The sequence below is a fragment of the Triturus cristatus genome, chromosome 4_1 (assembly GCF_964204655.1).
Source record: "Triturus cristatus chromosome 4_1, aTriCri1.1, whole genome shotgun sequence".
NCBI lineage: Eukaryota > Metazoa > Chordata > Amphibia > Caudata > Salamandridae > Triturus > Triturus cristatus.
The window spans coordinates 372644091-372669802 of NC_140585.1; the positions used below are offsets into that span (position 1 = coordinate 372644091).

General features: G+C 41.7%; 1 long non-coding RNA gene across 1 annotated transcript in view; it reads right to left on the minus strand.

Annotated features, from left to right (window-relative positions):
- The window catches only part of LOC146854968 (uncharacterized), a 187504-nt gene that overhangs the window by 26772 nt on the left and 135020 nt on the right, over nt 1-25712 (minus strand). Inside the window, exon 2 of the long non-coding RNA XR_014981260.1 lies at nt 17745-17850. This is a non-coding gene — a long non-coding RNA (uncharacterized LOC146854968). The remainder of the gene's footprint in view (nt 1-17744; nt 17851-25712) is intronic.

Consider the following 25712-nt stretch of genomic DNA (forward strand, 5'->3'; position numbering starts at 1 on the left):
CACTCATTCACCAACAGTCCTATATAGTCACTCATACATGTACTGACTCATCATATGTACTCATACACCTATACATCCTGTTACACAATGCCACTCATCCATAGAGTTACTCACACACATAGTCACTCATGCTAATGAAGAATCAAACATACATTTACTTGCATATACAGTTATACACACACCACCACACTTACTTCTACGGAAACTTACACATACTTAGTCTTTTTAACAATCACTTACAGAAACACATACTTATTCATACAGGAACTCTTTCAATCTCTCACTTTCACATATACTCACTTATATACACCAATAGTCACATATACTAGTTTAAAACATATGTAGTTACTCATAGAGACACTATTGAGACAGTCATTCACTCACTAACACACCCATGCACACACTCATCCACCCATACAGTCCTGCACACATGCTGTATTCAACACATACAAACAGTGAGTCACTCATTCATGCCCCTATGCACTACGTAGTACCCCCCACCGAACCATACAGACATCAGACACTTATACTGATACTCAAAAAACCAACTAATAACCTATATAGACACTCATGTAGCTACTCACCAACCCATGCAGCCACTTGTACACAAAGTGAGAGACTGATACAGATATTTACATATTTAAACATTACTCACTAAGCCATGTATTCACTAAGATACACTTAATCAGTCAGTTATACAATCCATTTTTCAAAAACAAATCATCCATTTAGACACTTATATACCCATTTATTCTTCCATCGACCTTGAGATATACATATATAAAACATATGTAATTTTCAGAAAAACACACATTCACTGGATGATGTCATCAGTGATGTCATCAGTGATGTCATTTGAGATGTCATCAGTGATGTCATGAGTGATGTCACTGACCATGTCATGAGTGATGTAATATGTGACGTCATCAGCAGTGCATTGCGGGCGCGCGAGTTATAGTTAGCTGAACTAACTATAACGGGGGAATTTCATTGGTTTTGTATGAGAGAAATGTCCAGCTAACTATAACATGTGTGAAACCTATGGTTTTAGGTAGATATAGTTAGGACCTATTTTCTATAGGAAATCCGCAACATTCTATTTGGAATAACGTTGGCGCCGATTGATGAATCTTCGCAAAATTTTCCAAACTTTTGTCCAGCTCCGGTCCGCTCCTATCCTGAAAATTTCACAGTGATTCGTCAAGCGGGGGCCGAGAAAAAAGGGGGGTCCCAAAACGCATGTTCCCCATGTATTTTCCCATAGGACCTTTTGACGCAGCTACAGCCCGAACTGCTGAACGGAATTACACCAAATTTGGCAAAGAGGTAGTCCTCAGTTCAGACTCGTGCCTTTTGCTTAAATGGTGTAAATCCGTTCAGTAGTTCCTGAGAAAATTACAGGTAAAAGTAGATATATATCTATGGCCTCGGAGGATCCGCGCACCCTCCCCGCACCCTCACGAGCACGAGCTGTATGCTAATTGGCTGCCAACACTCTGAATCAGGAAGTGTTGGTAGAAGCAAGGCACAAGAAACTTAAAAAACAAATGCGAAAAACGCAAAAAGGGGGCAGGGTAGAAACACCCTGACCCCCAGGCCTGCTCAGGGGGTCCCACAAGGACCCCCAGGGCCCCCCAAAAAATCGTCGAGATTCGAGCATCCAGCGCCAATTTCGGCCGAATTTTTTTTTAAAAAGATGCGCTTCTTTGGTAATTGGCCCCCCTGGGGGGCCAAATCCCGGGGGCAATAATTATGTAAAGGGGGGCCCAGAGGGGCCCCCCAGCCCCAGGGACCACCACCCCCAGGGCTTATTTCAATTGTGTGGGGGGGCTCTCAAGCCCCCCCCAGCCCCGGGGACCGCCACCCCGGGGTTTCTCAATATTCATTGGGGGGCTCTCAGGCCCCCCCAGCCTATGGGGACCGCCACCCCCGGGGCTTCAATTTCTTTGTTGGGGGGGCTCTCAGGTCCCCTCAACCCCAAGGACCGCCACCCCCCGGGGCTTAAAAAAATAAATGGGGGGCTCACGGCCCCCTGCGGCCCCAGGGACTGCCACCCCCCTGGGCTTTATTTTTTAAAAATATACCCTGTGTGGGGGGGTCAAGCGACCCCACACGCCCCGGGCACCGCCACCTCCCCAGGGCTCTAAATATCAAAATTGTTACATGTTAGCTGCTCCCCATGTGGAAAAGCAATGCCGGCTCCCGCAGGATGCGGGGAGCCGGCTGGGACCGTGGGGGGATTGGGGACCCCCCCACGGTCCCCAATGGAGGATGGGGTCCCCCTCCCCAAAATGATTTTTTTTTTAAAATAAAAAAGGGCTGGTCCCGGGGGATGGGGTCCCCGGGGCCATAAGTGGCCACAGGAGGGGGGCAAGGCAGCCCCACTCCAAAAATAAAAATAAAAAGAACCATGCCCCGGGGGATGGGGTCCCCGGGGCAGATCATGGCCTCGGGAGGGGGTCCAAGAGACCCCCTTCCGAATGTTTTTGTTTTAAAAAATTAATTTGGGGGCAGGCTTTGGGGGATGGTGTCCCCAGGGCCAATAAATTAGAAAAAGAAGGGGAGCTACACAGCCCCCCTTCTTAAAAATAAAAAAAACGGATCGGGCCAGATGCCACGCCCCCTGCTTGCACCACTCTGCAAACGCGTCCCCTGGCGCGTTTGCAGAGGGGGCACAAATTCCCCTTGAATACTGGGGTGCCTAGGGGCCAACTAGCCCACCAGGTACCTCCAGTATGCGCCAGGGAGCTGCGTTGCAGAGAGGTGTTCTGAGGCCACGCCCCTTTTTGCACCTCTCTGCAACGCAGCTCTGTGGCGCTTACTGGAGGTAGCTGGTGGGCTAGTTGCACCCCAGTGACCCTCAGTATTCAAGGGGAGTTAATCCCCCAACTTAAAACGCACCACGGGGTGCGTTTGCACAGTGGTGAAGGGAGGGGGCGGGGCCTGAGTTCACATGTGTGCAAACACGCCCTGTGGCCCTGTTTAAGTTGGGGAATTAATTCCTTGTCAATACTGAGGGTCCCTGGGGGCCAACTAGCCCACCAGGTACCTCCAGTAAGCGCCACGGAGCTGCGTTGCAGATTGTTGTAAAAAGGGGCGTGGCCTCTAAACACCTCTCTGGAACACAGCCTCCTGGCGCATACTGGAGGTACCTGGTGGATTAGTTGGCCCCCAGGGACCCACAGGATTGAGGAGGAATTAATTTTCTAACTTAAAACGTGCCACAGGGTGTGTTTGCAAACATATCACGTGGCCGCCCCTTTCCTTCACCACTGTGCAAACGCGCCCTGTGGCGCGTTTTAAGCTGGGGAATTAATTATCTTTCAATACTGAGGGTCCCTGAGGGCCAAATCGCCCAACAGGTATCTCCATTATGTGCTAGGGAGCTGCGTTGCAGACAGGTGTTCAGAGGCCACGCCCCTTTTTACACCTCTCTGCAACGCAGCTCTGTGCCGCTTACTGGAGGTACCTAGTGGGCTAGTTTGACCCTAGGGACACTTAGGATTGAAGGGGACTTAATCTCTCAACTTAGAACAGTGACAGTGCGCGTTTACACAGTGGTGAAGGGAGGGGATGGGGCCTGACGTGATGTGTGCAAACACGCCCTGTGGCGCGTTTTAAGTTGGGGAAAAAATTCCACTTCAAACCTGAGGGACCATGGGGGCCAAGTAGCCCACCAGGTGCTTCCAGGAAGCGCCACTGCGCTGCGTTGCAGAGAGGTGGTGCAGGCCGTGCCCCTTTTGACATCTCTCTGCTACGCAGCTCTGTGGCGCTTACTGGATGTACTACGAATTCCGATTTACTCACCTGTTATCAGGAGAGCCCTCAGTGCTGCATCTTTGAGCCCAGTACTGATCCTGAAAAGTAATTCTAACCATACTTACCAGTAACTTGAATTTCCTTCCATAGGCTAACATTGACTGGTTTCACTTGGAAATTCTTCTAAGGGTGGAGTTTTGGAACTTTAAAATATTCACCTAAAATCATCCGAAGAACAAATTCCGATTTACTCACCTGTTATCAGGAGAGAACCCAGTGCTGCATCTTTTAGCCCAGCACTGACCCTGAAAAGTAATTCTAAGCGTACTTACCAGTAACTTGTATTTCCTTCCATAGGAATCCATTGTGTGGTTTTCACCAGAAAAGTTTCTAAGTGTCTATTTTCACAAACTAAAAATATTCCTTAAAAATCGCCTGTATGACTTAAACGCATTCTTTCAACTGTTTACAGTGGATGCACCATTGCTGGATCCAGGATCCACCACTGAGTAAGAAAAAGTGACGATCACACTACTTACCTGCTAAGTGAATTTCGTTCCATGGGGTAACATTGACTGGTTTCACTTGAAAATTCTTCTAAGTGTGGAGTTTTGGAACTTTAAAATATTCACCTAAAATCATCCGAAGAACAAATTCCGATTTACTCACCTGTTATCAGGAGAGAACCCAGTGCTGCATCTTTTAGCCCAGCACTGACCCTGAAAAGTAATTCTAAGCGTACTTACCAGTAACTTGTACTTCCTTCCATAGGAATCCATTGTGTGGTTTTCACCAGAAAAGTTTCTAAGTGTCTATTTTCACAAACTAAAAATATTCCTTAAAAATCGCCTGTATGACTTAAACGCATTCTTTCAACTGTTTACAGTGGATGCACCATTGCTGGATCCAGGATCCACCACTGAGTAAGAAAAAGTGACGATCACACTACTTACCTGCTAAGTGAATTTCGTTCCATAGGGTAACATTGACTGGTTTCACTTGAAAATTCTTCTAAGTGTGGAGTTTTGGAACTTTAAAATATTCCTATAAAATCAGCCGAACTACGAATTCCGATTTACTCACCTGTTATCAGGAGAGAACCCAGTGCTGCATCTTTTAGACCAGCACTGACTCTGAAAAGTAATTCTAAGCGTACTTACCTGTAAACTTGTATTTCCTTCCATAGGAATCCATTGTGTGGTTTTCACCAGAAAAGTTTCTAAGTGTCTAATTTTGAAACGTACAAATATTCCTCTAAAATCAGCCGAACTACAAATTCCGATTTACTCACCTGTTATCAGGAGAGAAGCCGGGACTGCATCTTTTAGCCCAGCACTGACCCTGCAAAGTAATTCTAAGCGTACTTACCTGTAACTTGTATTTCCTTCCATAGGAATCCATTGTGTGGTTTTCACCAGAAAAGTTTCTTAAAGTGTCCATTTTTGAAACGTACAAATATTCCTCTAAAATCAGCCGAACTACGAATTCCGATTTACTCACCTGTTATCAGCAGAGAACCCAGGGCTGCATCTTTTAGACCAGCACTGACCCTGAAAAGTAATTCTAAGCGTACTTACCAGTAACTTGTATTTCTTTCCATAGGAATCCATTGTGTGGTTTTGAGCAGAAAAGTTTCCAAGTGTCTATTTTCACAAACTAAAAATATTCCTAAAAAGTCGTCTATATGACTTAAACACATTCTTTCAACTGTTTACAGGAGATTGGCCAGTGCTGGATCCAGGATCCACCACTGAGTAAGAAAAAGTAACGATAACACTACTTACTTGCTAAGTGAATTTTCTGCTATAGGATAACATTGGTGATTCGATGTGAAAATGTTTCTGTCAACTTTTAAAATGCAATAATATTCCTTAAAAATCACTACTGTAACCAAAAGGCTTTTACTCAACTGTTTACAGGAGATGTCCAAGGACTGAATCTAGGATCCAGTCCTGTGGTTGAAAAGTAATCCATAAAATAACTAATTGCATTTGACTAGAAATTCACATTGAGCTCAATGTTGCATTGTGTTTGAAATTGTGTTGCCCATTACAACAACTGTAACTACTGTACTTAAAAGTCTATTGCCTATTTGCAAAGAATTTAAACTAAAGTAATTCATTCTGAGAAAGTATATTTTGTATTGTAATGTATAATGTAATTAACAAAATAAAATATCTAAAAATAAACAGTTTACAAAATGTAGTAAATCAGTATCAAAATAATCAGTATAACAATTAATACATTAAAAATTGTCATTTACAAAACCTTTGAAATTCACTGAAAAAACCATAGGTTTCAGGCCTGATATAGTTAAGAATTAGCATTTTAAAAAACTTTGAAATTCACTGAAAAAACCATAGGTTTCAGGCCTGATATAGTTAGGAATTAGCATTTAAAAAACCTTTGAAATTCACTGAAAAAATCATAGGTTTCAGGCCTGATATAGTTAGGAATTAGCATTCAAAAAACCTTAGAAATTCACTGAAAAAACAATAGGTTTTAGGGGAGTTATAGTTAGCTGGACATTTCACTCAAACAAAACCATTGAAATTCCCCTTATATAGTTAGTTGTAGTAACTACATCTCGCGTGCCCGCAATCCACTGCTGATGATGTCACATATTACATCATTCATGACATGGTCAGTGACATCACTGATGACATCACTGATGACATCACTGATGACATCATCCACGTGACAATCAGATACACCTCATCATACACTAGTATAACCTTTCATCACTCACTGTAAAATACAGACTGCCAGATTTAAAACCATTGACACACCAATACAAGTTTTTAAACACCCACTCAGTGATTCCTAGATCTATACACACATCTAATCACTTACCTATAGATTAACTCATACATGCTGTCAATGATCAATAGAACACTATCAAATATACTTATGCACCTATATCGACATTACACACCAGCAGACATCCTAATCACTTATGAAGTCATCCTACTCACTTATGCAAACAATGGATCATACTTACTTTTACTTAGCTATACACTTATAAAAACACCACTTCATCTATTCATATAGATAATAACTCATACTCTATTACAAGTATACAGTTATCCATACAGTCACTCATACAATCACTGAGTCTTATGTATACTTATTTATATACAACAACTGACACATACACTGGCTTTTACTTTTCTAGTTTGTTGGACATGTACCATTGAGACATATATTGGGTCATCACCACACCCATAAAGATATTCACTCACCCAAACAACTGTTATAACATGTAGTTTTAACTTCATATACCTACTCAATCAACTATTCACACATCTTTGGGCTGTCACACACCCCCCACCGAACCACACACATATTCACTCTCCCATACAAATACTCAGTTAACTAATCTATAACTAATATAGACTTTCACGTAGCTAGTAACCAACTAGTGCAGCAGTTTACACAACAACTGACAAAGTGATATAGATATTCAAACAGTTTAGTCACTATACAATATATTTAGTGAGACACTATAAATTAGTCAAGTAAACAGTCAATCACACTGCTACTAAATCCTCCATCCAGATATTTATATTTATATATCCACTCATTCTTCAATGCAAATTGCTATATGTATATATAATACATATTTAAATAACTAACCAAACCACATTCACTGGATGATGTCATCAGTAATGTCATCAGTGATGTCATTTGAGATGTCATCAGTGATGTCACTGACCATGTAATGAATGATGTAATATGTGACATCATCAGCAGTGAATTGCGGGCGCGCGAGATGTAGTTAGTACAACTAACTATATCGGAGGAATTTCAATGGTTTTGTTCGAGTGAAATGTCCAGCTAACTATAACACCCCTAAAACCTATTGTTTTTTCAGTGAATTTCTAAGGTTCTTTAAATGCTAATTCCTAACTATATCAGGCCTGAAACCTATGGTTTTTTGAGTGAATATATATATATATATAATACACTTACCTGCGAAGTACTTACATTTTCGCTGTAAAGGTATACGTGGTAAAAGGCATATTCACTGTAAAAATATGCGTGGTAAAGGCATGCATGGTAAAAATGCAGGTGTTGTAAAGCCTGCATTATAAAGGTATGCGTGGTTCCGACCGCGTTGTAAATGCTGATTATATCTATATTTATATATCTTTATGATGAGGAGGATATATAGAAAGTTTCAGAAGGAGGGAGAGCTAAAAACAGCAGTTGTAATTCTGAGGGCTCTAGATGGTAAAAAGGAAGCATGATGTAAAGTACAGAGGCTGTGATGAAAACCAATTAAAATGTGTTGAATAGATACTGAACACTAGATTTTTAATGCATGCAGTAAACACAAGCATTCATTTATGAAAATTAAAAAAAACTCTTTGTGAGTATAGGGCTGAAACAACTCCCACCGTCTTACAAAACATGTTCTAGCATTGGGTGTGCCACTCTTTGCCAACGTGGAGCGGTACAGAGCTGTAGAGCTCTGAACTCTGCACTGTGGTACTGCACGACTTCAAGTGCTACGCATAGCATTTATTAAATGTGAAGCCTTTCATCCCATAGAACGTTGGAAAGATTTGCAGCCACATATGTTATTAAATCAATATAGCTCATCCGGAATATAAATAGTTATCTGCACCAGAGCACTGCTACAATCCCAGCAGGCACTACCGCAAGGAAATAATATGGGTCACTAAAAAAGGCACTGGAGAATTCTTGCATTTAGTTTGCAGAACTTAGACTGTAACTTAGCTACATCTTTTAGATTTACCCGAGTTTGTTTTGGAGTGATTGCTTAAAAATTATCACTAGGCTTTTTTGACTGACTGTAAATGTATAATGAAATAATTGTACCTTTTTGTATTTTTAGACACCTTCGCCCTGACCATTCATAATTGAAATGTTTTTTTTTTTTTTTTTTATTGAGCAGAGCAGGGAAAATAAATAAATAAATAAAAAAAAATACAATCAAAAGAAGTCACTCTTCATATATGTAACATTCATATTCCAAATAAAACATAATTGAAAACTTTTTCTATACTATTAGATATGAAAACAGCTGATAAAACCACAACAACTTCAGGCCATATCAAAATAATCAAAAAACTGCCAGGTCTTCTTAAATTTACTCAATGCTCCCACCCTCATCACATAAGCTTCTTCAAACGCCCTAGTACGCTTCATTTTATTGAACCATTTCATAAATGAGGGTATCTCAGGTGATCTCCAATTTTGCAAAATTAACGATCGTGCCATCAGTGAACAAATCATAACAAAAGCCTCTTCATATTTAGTCAAACCAGAGATAGTTCTAGAAATTCCAAATAAGGCTATCTTTTCTTGAGGATCTATCGATTTATGGATGGCCTGACTTATGGCTCGAAAAATATTTCGCCAAAATTCATTAAGCTCCGGACAGGTATAGAAAATATGAAGCCAGTTCCCTTCCTCTCCAGCTCGACAACGAAAGCATCTACTTTCTACGTCCGGAATTCGTTTACTCAGGGCCGCAGGGGTAAAATATGCTAGCCATCTACTTAGAAAAGCCATCCGTTTAAAATTAGCCGCTCTCAAAACCTTATGGCCTAGCTGAGCTTGAAGTTGCCATTCTTGACTTGAGAGAGCGCACCCTGTTTTCCGCTGAACCTTGACCAAAAAATTATTCAAGATAGGGAGCTCACTATCCTTCCGTAGAAAAGAATACCATTTTCCTATGTCTTTCACTTTAATTTCATATAAAAGGGAAGACAGATATATCGTCGCGGAAGGAGGGGGGAAATTGGCCGAATGGAGAAAATGAGCAATCTGAGAGTAATCAAGAAAATTAAGCACACTTTGATCTGGAAATTTGTTTTGAATCTCCTGCCACGAGATAATCCTATTATTCATGAAAAAATGTCGCAATTCCACTAAGCCCATTTCATTCCATTTCAGAATACGTCCTGGATGTAGAGATAATCCTAAAGCCTTGCATTCTTGAAGCTTTAAGTAAAGCCATCCTGGGAAACTATTTTGTTTAAATAAAGATAATAATCTAAAAGAAAAATCCCGTAATGTTTTATACCTAGTTTTTTTTGGCAATTTAACGATTTTCAAAAAAATAGGAAGTTGTACACCTGCCTCCTGAAGCATTTTGTTTAAAAAAAAATGATCTTCTGAGTTATTAGTGTCTAAAAAACAAGCTATTTTATCGAGCATGACTGCCTCATAATAAGTTCGCATTTTTGGAAGGGCGAGCCCCCCATTTTCTACCTCAAGTTGTAGAACCTCAAGTTTAACCCTGGATGCCTTCTTGGCCCATATAAAGTTCCTGAATAAAGAATCGATTTCTTTAAAATAACTCGCATTAATTTTTAAAGGTACATTACTGAAAAGGAACAAAAAAAGCGGGAGAATCATCATTTTAATCTGGGACACCCGACCGATTATAGATAAAGGAAGTACAGACCATTTATCAAGAAGAGTTTTTATTTTAGTCAATGTGGCCCTATAATTCAGAGAGAATAATTGATCTATTGATTTAGAAATAAAAATACCTAGATAACGTACCGGGGCTAACTTAGCAGCTTGGATTTGTAAAGTTGGTGGTAAGAAGGAGTTGTCATTTAGATTTAATATAATGATCTCCGTTTTATTTTGATTAATTTTATATCCCCCTATAGATTCAAAATTAGTGAATTCCGCCAACAGATGATCTAAATTAGATTTATCCGGATGTAAATAAAGAATAACATCGTCGGCAAATAATTTCAGTTTCTCCATACCACTTATTGGAGGTCTTATTTCGGAATTTTCTCTAATTCTTATTGTCAGAGGCTCTATAAAAAACGTAAACAACAAAGGGGAAAGGGGACAACCCTGTCTGGTCCCACGTTTAATAGATACTGATCCAAGCTGCACAGCATTCAAAACTACTCTAGCTTCGGCTCCCGAATAAATATTTCTTAACATATGTATTATTGGTAATGGGAATCCGAATTTATTTAGCCCGATAAATAATGCCTCCCAATTTACCAAATCGAAAGCCTTTTCGGCATCTAGCATCATAAACATTGATGGAATTTTATTACAAGTACAATAGTCAAGAGCTTGAATCAAATAATTGGTATTAGATGACATAAAACGACCGGCTATAAAACCTGATTGATTACTGTGTATTATTTCCTGGGCGGCAGGTGTAAAACGCTGAGCCCAGATTTTCATGAATAGTTTATAATCGACATTAAGCAAACTAATCGGGCGATAAGAGTTTACATCCTTTGGGTTTTTACCTTTTTTAACAAAGCTGACAATCAACGATTCTTTAAAACTCATGGGAATATCTGAGCCAGTTTTGATAACATTAAAGAGCTTAGTCAAAAATTGAGTCAGCTCCTGGGAGAAGGTTTTATATAATTCTGCGGGAAAACCTTCCGCTCCGGACGCCTTAGCCCCTGAAATGGATTTTATCGTTTGTGAAACCTCTAACTCAGTAATCTATTGACTAATTAACTCACATCGATGTTCTGACAAGTGAGGGAATGAAACCGCGTCAAAATATTCAGCTATTCTTTCCTGTGATATGTGATATTGTGTGGTATATAAATTAGAATAATGGTCCATAAAAATCTGGGCTATTTGTTCTTTTTCGTGCGTTATACTCTCAGTTCGGGGGTCGGTAATCTCATTTACCGATTCAGCTTCCTGCTTCAATTTAGTTGTCCCTGCCAGTAATTTGCCTACCATCTGGCTTTCTTCATACACCCTCTGCTGGAAGTTTTTTGCATGACTAATCTCTTCTAGTATAAAAAATTCTCGCAATGATTGTTTAGCCTTATCCAGGAGAAATCAGGAGTTAGGATTAGCAAAGCCTTGTAAATTATTTAGAGGATGTGAGGCTATTTCAACATCACGCTGAAGTTTAGCAATATTATCTCGCCGTATTTTATTCTGAGCTGATGAATAAGCTATTAATTGACCACGTAGTGTCGCTTTAAATGCGCCCCAGACCGCAAATATCCCTGCTGAATCCAGATTGTGAGAAAAGAACTCAGATATCCACTGCTTAGTGTTTGACACCCAGATAGGGTCTTGCGTTAAGCGCCGATCCATCTGCCACCTGGAGCGAGACTTTAATTGTTCAGATACCTCAACTTCTATTTTAATAAATGAGTGATCTGAAAAAGAATTGGCCCCTATCTCCGAACCCAAACACTTTAGTGACTGAGATAATAGAAAGAAATCGATACGCGAGGCCGTAAAGAATTGTCGCGAAAAACAAGTATATTGATGGACGGAGCGGTGTAAATGCCGCCAGGGATCATATAAGTGATGCTCCGATCTGAGGGCTTCCAGAGTTTTCTTAGTACGTGGTTTCAACTCTTTTTTATTTACATTAGAAGTATCATTTTTAATGTCTTGAATAAAGTTGAAGTCTCCTCCCATGATTATTTTTCCTGGGACCCCCCTTATTAGATATAGATATAGATATTGCAATAGTGGTCAAATGAAGGGTCTCGTCAACCACAGGGCCATAATAGTTTATGAAATTAAGTATTGCACCGTCCAATTTAGCGACTACCCAAATCCATCTCCCTTGAGGATCTCTCTCTATTTGAGAAAACTCCCATGAAAGGTTCCTAGAGAAATAAATGGCGACCCCTCTTTGTGCTAAACCAGAAGAGGCAAAAAACGCATGAGAAAAAAAAACAGGAAGAAATAATTTAGGAAAATTGGTTTTTAGATGAGTTTCATGCATAAATAAAACATGGGGGGAGAAGGAGGCAACCCATCTAATTAATCCACCATATTTCTGCTTATTTAAGATGCCATTTACGTTAACAGACATTATTATACATTTATTACCTTTACTAATCATTCTTATGTAGAGTAAACCTGATCGTAATTTCCTTTGATTTATCCCAATTATAATTTTCCCTGATACTGCTCATTTTATTTTTTTCAACCCAAACCCCCTCACCCGAAAACCCACCCCACGAAACCCTAACCCCCCAACCCACCACCACCTAAACCCTAGAGATGAGGGACTACCCCGCTTCCCACATCTCTCCCTCCCAAACCGCATAGGGTGCTTTGTTGTTGCACCCTGTATGGGTGACCTAGATCCCCTCCGTCCCTGGTAAAGGCACGCATTGCTACACAGACTTTACTCGGCTGCCTAGATACATTTCTTCTCACTCTCCCTCACACTACTTTCCCTTCCCTTATTCACCTAATACCCTTCTTCTCTTCTCTTGATTTCCTTCTTCTTTCCTTACCCTGACTTCACTTCCCTACTAACCTCCAACTCTCAAGTCTTGAAACCCCAGGGAGACATTCTACCCTGTTGAAAGGTCTTTTAGAAAGTCTTGAGCTTCCTCAACAGACGAAAACATTAGAAATTTGCCTCTGACTAACACCTTTAGTTTAGATTGCTGGGCTATGGAGGCCTGTGCCCCCTTAGCTTTGAACAAATGGAGAAGCTTAACAAACTCTTTGCGTCTCCTAGCTGCCTGAGCTGACATGTCTGAGAAAACACGACACTTTGATGTCTCATTGACCATAAATTGTCTCGATTCGATTGCCTTGGTTAATATTTTCTCTTTGATTCTGAAGTCAGCAAAGTTGACTAGTAGAGTACGTGGTATCCGAGAGTTAGGAAAAGGATGCGATGGAATCCTGTGTGCCCGCGTGATTGTTAAATCATCCATACAGCCTGGGAGAATCTGCTGTTTGACAAAAGATTCAATCCACTGGATCGGTTGTGCTCCCTCAATCCCCTCCGGGACCCCCACAAAGCGTAAATTGGAACGCCTGGAATGACTTTCAAGTTCCTCCAGTTTATTTTCCAAAAGGCGTTTTTCTTTTACCCTGTCTTTTACTCTCACTGACATGCTGGCCATCTGATCCTCTAATTCCGAAATTCTTGTTTCAGCTTCTTGCATTCTAGCAGGGAAACCTGCCATAGTCTCTTCGATTTTGTCCAGACGACGATGAATAGATGCCGTAACCAATTCTTGAGATTTTTTTAAATCTCGGATTCCCTCTAGAATCATATTGAGCATTACCTTGATATCCATTTGGAGAGTAGTGTGTTCTTTAATCTCAGCCGTTTGAGGCGGGGAAGGTGATTGAGCGGAGGATATAAGCCCTGCTTGTTCCCTAACTCGAGGGAAGGGTTCTCCTCTTTCTGATGTCAGATAATCCTCCCCAGTTTGTGTAGCCAAGATCTCAGAAAAAGCTGTGACGAATGACGAACTTAGTCCTGTCGTACTCTCCCCTTCAGGTTGAGGTGTAAAATCTGGGCCTAAGTGTAGGGGAAATGTGGAGGGAGGCGTTAAACTGGTAGATGTCATTACCGGAGAGTCTGCAAGTTGTATTATTAATTTAGGGAGTCTCAAAATAGACTTCTCGGAAGACTTCTCTGATGATGAAACCGAGGCTTGAGATGTGTCCAATGATTGAATTGCTATCGGAGTGGAGTTATTCGATCGAGACGGTAAAGTATCCTCTCCCCCGGATGCTTCTAGAATAGATTTATCCTTAGCTAATGAGGGATTCGGAGTATCGGATGATATTTGTGAGCCATTTTTTTTTTGAAATAACGGAAATTCTCTTTTGCTGGGCCCAGCAGTTAAGGCTAGATGAGCAGGAGGCAGACTAGAAAGCAAACTAGGGTTTTCCGGGATTGAGCCTGACTCTGTGCTGGAGATTAATGTTGACATCTTGGAGGGAGAATCTGCATCTGCAGATAAATGCGACTCCAGTGACGCTAAGTTGACTAGAGATAGCCTGAATTCGACCCGGATTATTCTCTAGCATCACTATGGGTAGAGTTGGTTTTGTCTGACCCAAGCGTGTCATAATCTTGCGTTTTGCGGCTGCATCAGGTAATATAGCAGATTTAAGGCTTTTCCCCATCTTTTGCAAATAACAAAGTTGAGAAAACAAAAATTTTGTTAAAGTCTTTAACTTTGCAGGAATGAAAAAGCGGTTAGGTGCCTTGCGCGTCCCAGACAGTATGAAAATAGGAAAGTGGAACAGCAGTTGTCAAGGACAATATGACTCACCGCTTAATCAAGTTGTCCAGAGCAGAGCGGCAAATCTGTAGAGTCACTAAAGCTCCAGGCACAGTTAAAGAATCATCAACGATGTTTTCATACTTGGATTTTTGACCACTTCCAGCTTTCCAGCCTTTCCGGGTCTTGATTTTAACAGGGAACCTCCTGAAAGCCCCCACGGCGCATCAGCAGCTGGTCAAATATCAAACTCGCATGCCGCTGTAATCCGATATTGTCTTGAATGCCTCCACTCTTCGTTCACGTTTCAGACGCGTTACTCCGCGCGAGGCAGAAAGCACCAAACGCAATCCATTTCAGTCAAGCACAACGCCGAAATCGAGCAGCCATCTCCGACCGCCGAGCAAAACGACTGCCTCCACAACAGGGGGAGGGGCGCAGGTCACCTGAGGCTACGGGGCAGCGGGATTCGCCGCAGCCATCAAACCCTGGATCGACGAGATACCATAATTGAAATGTGTCATAGACCCCGGACCCCCCAGATTGTTCCCGGCCCCGCCCCCATCAGATTCAACCAGTCCATAGCACACAGGGGCCGGTGCAGTAAGGAAGAGAGGGCGAGGGGCAGTGCAAAGTGCCCTAAATAGGCCTGCTGCCCCCTTCCCCCCCCCCATTACCGCCCCAGCAGGAAATTACAACAGCGTTGACCCGGAAGTACTTCTTGTTGATCGCAGCGACCGATCACTGTTCCAGGAGCCACGGGGGCGTGACCGGAATCCCGGGGGCCTGGATCCTAATGGCGCGCTGCCTTATAGTCCGCGCTTTTCCACATTTACTGCTATCTTTTTGGATAGGATTTCTCAAATAATTTTTACGCTCTGTTTTAAAATCAGGAATATGAACAAATAGACATGGAAGAAGAGAAACAACTGGTTCTGAGTGGATTTAGTAAGCACTGCTCTTGTTAGAAAAATATGTTTGTAAATGTTAACCTACTGTAGTAATCCACAATGATCCAAGAAACCTTCACAAAGTGAATACATCTTTTTAAAAAATGCTAAAATGTGTCCTAAATTTAAAACAGAATATGATTCTATACAAATATTTATATTACCCAAATCATAGAACTGAACTCATTAATAACAAAACCAGGTTCAAGAAGGAACACCCCAACAGCCATGAAAAGTATGCGCAGTTTCACCCCCGTCCCTAGTAATGTGAAGAAGTAATCAAAGGTGTTTTCCATAACCGTGTACTAAAACATATTTGGTCTGACCATTATTGCTAATATAACATAGTTGAGTGTCTGAAAGGCATTTCTTTTTGTCCGTTATTTTGTAAATTATTTTATAACAAAGAGAACAGTCTGCTGAATTAGGAGGAAAATGTTCTCACTCAGGTCATGCCGTTTGCAGTTGAAAAATGTTCAAATATTCTAAAATGTTTCAGAAAGTTGACAAAAGAAAGTTGAAGATGTCTGGTTCTTGTTATCTATGTGCCACCTCCACATCCCCATTTCCGAGAGCCTCAGGAGCAAAATAAGGAGTCCTAGCTAATGACAAGCTCATTGTTTTCCTGGAGACATACTTCAATTAAATCAATCAAATAATTTTGTAAGTGTTTGTTTTATTCGATTGAGCACGTCCAGGTCACCAGCAGTGGAAGGCTATCAATTTAAAAGCCTTCAGCCACATTCATAAAGTTTGTTTCCGGATCTGCACGACTGCAAAACAAATTGTGTGCATGTGCCAAAACAATAGTTGAACATGTATAAAATACCGTGCCTGGGCGCTTTTCAGGAAGAAATGAATGTGTTTCACATGAGCAAAATGTGCATTCTGAGACAGGGGTGCAGGTTATTATCTAAAATTTTGCATCAAGATATGTATCTGACACATATCTCCTTCCGCAAGAGTCGTGCTTAGTGGAGGCTCCTCACAAGAATGCACAGTTCTGACAGGGGAGAAAAGTATCCTCTGTCAGCATTGCAGAGGTTTGTACTCCACAGCTCATATTAGCTTCATAGCAAAAAGAATAGCTTTGTGTCACTACATTTCCATTTTCATGGCCCAATAGGTTTAAATATGTGTCTCAATTTCCTGGGATTGTGTCTACAGTGTGTATGTGTTTATGTTTCAGCAATGGCACGCCTGTGTGAAATTGAATGAGATTCCAACATCTAGATATAGAATACAATTGAATTTCAATACTGAAATCATGGGAGTGAAATACAAGAGCAGCTCCTTTTTATTTTGTCTTTTTCTGTTTAAATATATATGTACTATGTTGTTTCCATCTGAGTCCATTATGTGTCTCAATGTAACCTGCTATTCTTTTTGCCTAAAAGCCCAATCTGCCCTGCATGTGCATTCTTCTATCTATTTCACTCTGAGAAAAACACATCTGAAACAGCTGCTGGCCTGCAATGTGCTGTAATTCAAGTTGCTGTGTGATATACCTGCCCTTGGATGGCAATTGTGCAGTGCTAAGTGCTTTACAGTACTCTTTGTAGCACGGTAATTCTAAAATGTATCTGGAATGAATCTATGCAATCTGCATATCTGATTCACTGCCCCTGTTCCACTCGCCGTGACATGGGCTATGGTGATTGAGAGAGCTCCCCACAAATGATAGATCGGTTGCTTACATGAAGATCACATGACCGGAGAATCATGCGTAAGGAGATACGCGTACAGCCATATGCACGATTGCAAAATGACAGATAGTGGCCAATAACAATTCACACACTTTGTTGTACTTTCACCCATTTTTAGTGCTTCTCACACATACACTTGCCTAAAAAGTCTTCATGCCCTTTACAGTTAAAAAGGTTCAAATGCATGCAAAGAAGCTGTGCATTTTGTGCAACAACTGTCTACTGCAGGAATAGGATATGCAAGAAGAGCTACCTGGGTGATATTAGAGAAGCATGCACATCCTCAGGTCAGCTGCAAATGTATCATTTAATATATGAAGATGGCGGTAACTAATCCTCACCTCTTAAACTGCAGGAGTCAGATTGTCTTTCCAAATACAGGAATCAGAATCTCGGATTAAAGACTGCACTCTGGCTCCCATGATTCGAGTAGGTTCGTGTCTGCAACTGTGAATATTTGAAAAATAAGCTGCTGTTTGGCTTCGATCCATACTTTCAGTGACTCATTTTCATGCTGATGTTACTTGCCTATAAATACTAAGACAGTTAAATTATGCATCACAAGGGTTACGATCCATTTATATGGTTGCTTAATGTTATTAAATTGCATATATTTATTCCCCCCAGCTGTTATTGAGCCCGAATGCGTGTTTGGAAAGAGGAGTGATTGAGCAAGGTTTTATGACTCTGTCTTCTAAGTCCAGTTCGCAACACCTCTATGGCATTTTATTCCATAGTCTCCATTAAATCAGCGCGGATAGGCCAGCACGGAGAGTTTTACTAGACAGTGAATGCTTTCATGTGCTTTCCACATGGACGAGGTCCCCACATGCTTTTATTTGTCTACAGAAAAGGCGTCTTCGAGCCTCATTCACCAAACCATTTTTCTCCCCTTAAATGCTACAGTGGGCAGTTCCGGCTGTTCGCTGGATGAAAGAAATATCTGTTTGTGGCTAACCGATTTTCAGCGCCGTGGGGGAGCACTCGCTCCCCATCTTCCACTGGGTGAAGAGGTGGCAGGTGATACTGATGACAATATTCCTGATCACCGTTCGTTAACCAGTAGTAGACACAAAGCTTTGAATTTCAAGAGCAGATGAATCGAAACGCATTGTCAGATTGTACCAAGGTGATTTATACACAATACGAGTTAATTGCTACATTTCCAAAGTCAATACTGACGCAAGATTTACCGTTTACCGGCCGAATGAAACTGGCATTTAAAAAATGTATTCTAATCAAGTTGAATTTGCTACAAGTGAAAGCTGTTCTGGATTGAAATGGTGTTGAAAATAACAGCTGTATTGAAAAATACATCCGAATTCAGCAGAAGGTGCGTGAACGTGTCACGTTTTTTTTAAAACTGTTGAATTAAAAAAAAATTAAAACCTATTCAGAGCTACATTTCAGGGTAGCACCAACATTTCTTAAACTTGTATAAAAATATATGTACACTCGTGGGGTGTGACGCAGGCATACTTACTTCTTGGCTGATAAATTGGGCTAAGAAAAAAAACACAACAGATCCATTTGACACAAATAAAGTCTCCAAATAGGAGCCCACTATCTGCATTAAGCTAGCGGTGTCTTCCGGAAGTCACCTCGCTCCCGAGCAGCGCGGTATTTATTACCTAAAGCGGAAACCTTTTATTTCACCTGTGGAGCCGGCTCTGCATACGGCATGTTGCATTATTCACGCAGCACTCCAAACCATGCCTTTCCCTGCTGTAAACAAGCGTCAGCACGGCCAGGCTCGCGACGTGTCTGAGACGTAGCCATCTTTGACTCGACGTAAATCTGTTAGTCCACCGTCATGGCCATGTTGGCGCCCTAGGGGGAATTGCCGCTTCATAAAACGTACCCCTGGGGGTGTAACCTGTCTAATCCTCTTTGCCTAATGTATTGGTGATCTTTACTTAAGCAATGTAAACAGCACTGCCCCGCACAAAGAGGAGGTCATGCTTCCTGTATTACACTCTGACCCCAGGGTCGTGGCCTTTGTTCACCTCTCAATGGGAGCTGCTCTCTGAGGGCTACCACAAAATGGAGAACTAATTTAGGCACGTGCTGCCACAGAAAGGCAGAGTATCGGGTTAATTCCAGCGGGTTTTCGTCAGACTTTTCCCCCGTCGAAACCACTTTTCCATTCACTATTATGTGCACTTTTCCTTATATCCTTTCACTATTATGTTCACTTTCCCTTATATCCTTTTCTTTAAATACAATCTTAAGCTTTAACACACTATTCCTTTGCATGTGCCGGCTGCCATTGGCTTCTTTCAGGCCAGACCTTTATTTACGTAAAATGTTTTATCTTTGTAAACAGAGTATCATTAATTTTACTTAATGCAAATGATGATTATTTCACCCTGAAAACCGTTTCTCTCGCCCACAGGCACTACATTTAAAAGGAAATGCAATTGTACCTTAAAAAAGATCTTCGAGCACGTTATCTGTAACAAGCATAGAGCTGCACTAACTGCAGGTTTTTATTTGTTAGTGAGCACTTGCTGCCTATTATTATTTAGTTGTGCAAAGCCCACCCCCCACGGAGCAGGGAGAAGCACCTCACTTGACAGTCCCTCCACAGAGTACAAGGGGATGACAGCAAGTCAGAGCCCTAATATGCTTAAACCCGAGGGCCCTAGATACTGGCAGCATGCTTTCCATGTTATCATTCAAACTGAGGGGCTTGGGGAGTGGGTGAGCAGTTATGCAGGGTGCCAGGAATACCAGGACTTCTCAGCATATTGTGGATAATGCCCCTTCAGATTGCATTACACCAGAGCTGATCGGTCATTAACCTCTCTCCTCCATAAATGATATCTGTGCAGTGGCAGCATACCCATGCTGGTGTAACTATGCTCTGCCTCACATCAGCTGTCCTTTTTTGTACACATTTGTGTTTTAGAGTTTTAAGAACTAAAGCCCGTCTCAAAACAAACTTTGTCTTTTCCTCAATGACAGATATTCTTAATTATTATCATACGAACTCCAGAATTCACTGAGGTAGAGGGAGGTATCATGTGGTCCAAAACTCTCTGTCCTCGTTTGCTTCGTTGTTTTTTCTTACATGCTCCATGCCAGAGGCAGCACCAGAACCAATGTTAGTGCAAGGGAAATGCCACGGAATGCAGAAAACTATGGTCCTGTGGTATGTTCTGTTCCACTGGTGAATTTATGACTCCAAATACAGTGATTAAAAATAAACAACACTAAAATATGCTGTCTTCTCTATTTTAACAGCCAACCCGTGCACAGCAACCCCTGGATTATATTGCCAATTCAAAATGAACCAACGCCCTAATTTATAGGTATGGCTCTACAGTGTTATCAATTCTTTAAAATATACATAGTGGACTTTGACACTGCCTAAGAAGTATTTCCCTCTCACATCATGCTATTGGCTGTTTCGTGTTATCATTCCACCTCATATGAACTGCATGTATTCCAATTCAAGAGAAAGTAATTTACATCTTAAAAGTAGTCTGAATCATCACACATTAAGCCCATTGTCTCAAAGATACATGGCATACAGAAAACATTTTTTTGATTTTTTTCACTACAGTAGGCTCTTTAATGTTTTAGTTAGGATTCAAAATACAAGCAAGGCCTATTGATTTTGTAAATGCTTACTTTCTTTCGTTCATCGTTTTTTTCTTCCTTTTTGTAATCATATTTTGTTTAATTTGATATACCCAGGAACTATACCTTGTTTGCTAAGGTTCTTATCAGGGCCACATTGCTTTGTTTGCTGTCTTTTCCCTGTCTGTTTCACATTCCTATGTGAATTACAGTCAATTACATTTAACTTCCTATTGGATCCTCACCCTCCATTTAATTCATGCCATGCTCTTATTATAGGAGTCTTAACTGAGTACCCTACCATGCAGTCCCATTCAGTCCTGTGCCTCTTTTTTGCTGGTAAACGCAATCTTCAAGGCCACATATGAATGAGTGAAGATGTCATCCCAATATCTCTAGCGTTTACCCCGTAACAGACAAAACTCATGCCCAAGCTAGTCTTCTCATACATAATACGTGGCACAGCATGTTGACCAGCAATGACTTACCACCCACAGTTGTTAGGCTTGCACAGGTTTAATTACATTCTTATCTACTTGTTTTTTCCAATGTTCTACAACCACTAGACTCTCACCACCAACATTCTTTTACACCACTACTAATCACAACAATCACCCCCTGACACCCAGCCGGCTCATGCAGAAGTACTCCCATCTCCTGAAAAGAGTTTATGGTTTCTTAATTGCAAGGATTCCAGTATTGCCCTTTGGCCACTGGTGTACCAGTCATTTCACAGGATGTTATTTGCATATCCTTTTTGTGTCAGGTTCCTCCATATCAGGTGTCAGTTGCACCTGTATATCCCAATGTTTGTTCACTTTTTTCCCTGTGTCTGTGGTAGCAAGCCACATGGTTTGCTATTAATTGTCTTTCCCCATTAAACACAGGGAGTCGTTAAGATCCTGTTTGTCACCACCTAAAGCTTTCCGCCACATTAGTAGAACATTTCTGAGGAAAGTGCTTCCACCAAGACAGCTGGAGCACTTTCATCAGGTATAACTGTCAAGCAGGCTGCAATGTTGAGGAAACCACTCAACATTGTTTTTTGTTTCTCAGAAACAAACATGCAAAGCAGGTGGGTTTGTGATGCAACCACGTCTGTTTCTGGTGTAACTTCTAAAGCTCAGCGGCTTCACTCAACTTAACCACAGAAACCAGAGAATCATCAGCGCTCCTCAGGCTCCTCCCCAAAACATTAGCACAGGTTTGTTAGAGCGAGAAATGAAAATGGATAGAGTTTCTTCATACAGACAGCCACATATTCCCTTTAGCCTTCTCTTCTCTGGTGAAGGTGGAACAGCAGACAAGCTCCATTTCCTGCATTAATCAAATCGTTCCACAACGTCTGTTCAGGTTCTTCTCGCTCTTTTATTGTGGCCTTACTTTCATAGATGAGTGACAGTACAGCTGACACCATTCTGAAACATATTCATGTAGCTGTGCAAGTGTGCGAAATGAGCATGACTCAAACACACAAATGGTGATGGTAGGATGCTTGCCTTAAGTCTAACCACTGGCCATCACTCGGGGTATCATTCCAACCCATTGTTCTATTACCCACCATGCTACCTCAGATTAGACCAAGCCATATGCAAATCAGCCTTGACCCTGCTCCAATAGGATCAGTCCTGCCCGAAGTGCCAAGCGAGATCCTCTCTGAACTGGAACACAAGCAACCCAAGGCCGGTTTTGCACTCATTGGGGCTTTTCAATCGGGCGTAGCTTAGCACTAATTTGCACTCAAATCTAAAGGTTAACCAGAAGAGAAATCCAGGGTCACCATAACCTTCTGGACAGATTTTTAGCACTTGTTGAGGCTCAATGTCTAAATGCAACATTCGAAAATCGCTTCAACGTCAGCAAAAGGAGAGATCACCATGCAATTATTTGTTCATTTACATACTGTGTCATAGTGTTCAATTATGATTGGATGGAAAAAAAAACACGCCTAGATATCCATTGGTCAATAGTGATAGTAATGTGCCCTCTACTGGCTGTTGTGCTGCAGTGTCACCTGGACCTGTGTGCAATCCACTCAAAAAGCTCCTGAAATTCATTACATTTGAAGTAGCTTTAAGGTTCATATGCAGTGTAATGATAAAACAGTTTGAAGAAAGTTTAGGATAATTACTGTAGCAAGAGCTCACTGGTGAACAATCACTCTTGTTGCAGATAATAAGAAATGATATTTCTGTACAACTCCAACCAACTTCGTCATTGGAAAGAATGCATTTCACATGGGAGATGAGAGGGCTAGAGAGTGGAGGGGCAGAAGCATCTGCCTAGAACTGCAGCTTGTTTTCCATTCCTTTCAGATTCATTTCTGCAGCCATCCTCAGAGACTGGGTTGGGACCACTAGAGTGAAGTTCGATGGAACCAGTTGTCTGTTTCCTGCAGCACACATTCTGACAGCCGGCAGTCGCAGTTCACCGGCTTGCAGAAGCCTCCATGGAGCCATATGATGGTGTGGCAGCTGCATGCATGGTGATGACTGCAGCCGCCACGCTGCACTATGGGTGGTGCGAGCCCCAATCTGAAGGTCTGCCAAGGCTCAACAGTTATTTGGGCCTGTGGTAGTTGTATTTTCTATACTGTGTGATGGTCTACATGCAACATGTGGCAGGGACGAGCTGGGCCAGGGGATCACTCACTCACTGCTACCAATCTCTTTAACTACACTAACCAAAATATGAAACACATATTTTACAATCGACCTTGCACCAGAATTCCTCATGTGGTACATGTCATATGTATCTTTGCATCAGTGTTCATCTTTGGGCTCTTTAACCCCTTCAGTGCCCGCCCCTTTCCCCGCCCTGTGCCGGCCGTTGTATTAGCGGGCGGGGTTTATGACGATCTGGTCTCGTCATGGGCACAGCGCGACCGCGGCCCATGACGAGACCAGCTCGTCACGGGCATTGAAGAGGTTAACCTGTTAGCCCATCAAGAGCAGCCCAGGTAGTTGCAACTGCAAGAGAAACATGACAGACAGATCATTGCCAGGCCAGAAACTGTAGCCGATTACAGTTGTTGTCACAGTCTGACTTACATTTCTGTAATTTTACCTAAACCAAAATAAACTGCCAGGTAAATTGGAGGCAGAATACATGGCAGTAAACAACGAGGGGTACTACTGAAAAGTGAGTGTCAAGGGAAGGCTTTGGTTGGCTGAATTAGAGCACAGCAGATGTGACTCCTCCGTCTTGGGGTTCTCCGTCATGTTCTCCTCTCATTGACCCTGTTAACCCATCCCTAGGCTTCATCACCCCATCTGAAGGTTGAACAGTTCCATTTTCCTTGCACCCGAAGAGAGGTAGACCGGAGGAAATGGCCGAGCAGAGGAGCTGAGTAAACAGCTGAAACTCTGCTTAAAAAGCTCCAGCAAGTAACACGAAAGCGGCATTTCAAGCCACTGCTTTCTACTTAAGCAGACGGCCCTATAAATAGGTTTTGTTTCACCCTTCATTCTCTTTCCAGTCCTATTACTACCAGCATGCCTGTGCATCCCTTTCCACTTGGATATTTTTTAGTTCTGACTTTACACAGATGAATATTTCTCTTTCACACCATGCCAGTGACTGTTGTCTCATTCCACATCCTATGGAGTGCTTGCATTTCAAAGCACGAGGGGCTATTTTGCATCTGAAAAGTTTACTAAATTATCACACAGTAAATAATTTATTTCATATATGCTTTCTAAACAGAAATGCATTTTTTCATTGAAGTAGACTTTTAAATAATTTAGTCAGGACTTTAAATGCAAGTCAGAAGTATTGGCTTTGTTTGTGTTTGATTAGCAAGCTGAGAGTTTGTGCAAAGATCGGCTCATCACCTCTCAAATTTACCCATTTCTTCTGTAGGGTCACAAAGTATATTCTATGACAAACACGTCCACTTTACTTGGTTAGTGCTAATATATCTAAGTGGCGATAGCACAGTGAAAGATTTGCTCACCCTTTGGCTACTGGCACATCAGACCATCAGGAGAGTCGATTTGGCATCAGTATTCCCACCAGGCCAGGTGGGGCGAGGTGCCAGCCACATTGAGCCTCCCGCCCATCACCTCACCTCAGCTTGGGACCACAAGGGAGGCATTGCCATATTTCCCCAATCTCACAAATATATAGGGGGACTGGTACATCCAACACCACTTACAACCACAGGAAATACCCCACCAGTTCAGGAGAGGGGAAGAGTATCTGAGCATCTATCAAAAAATAAGGATCCAAGGTTGTGCCTAGCCTGGGCTAAACAAATTTTTCCTCTGGTGAGAGAACATGAGTAGAGTTGACTGAGACTTGGTCACCATCTGATAATTAGTAATCATGTATATTAATATGTGCTCTCTTGGGGAGTTGTATTGTGACAGGTGCTGCATAGTGCCCCTCATTTCTTTTTTCACTGATTGGTCCTTTACTTTCTCTACTTTTCTGAGGAGGGAAAGGCTAAAGCAAGAACTTCTTTAGAAGTGCTGTGCACTTCAAAAGGCACAAGAAAAGGGGAGAGGTGCTGCTGCCCTGTTTCTCTTTTTGTTTTCACTACATTAACTGGAAGTCCGCAGCAGCCGGAAAAGCCCACCTGGAAGCCATACTGTTGATCCCAAAATCTACTCTACCGTTCTCGTAGAAGCATACTTTGGATGCATTTCCATAAACGAAAAGAGGCATATTTGCCCTTGCTCAATGTTTCAAGGGGACAAGCATGGCAAAAGAACAGGAATACT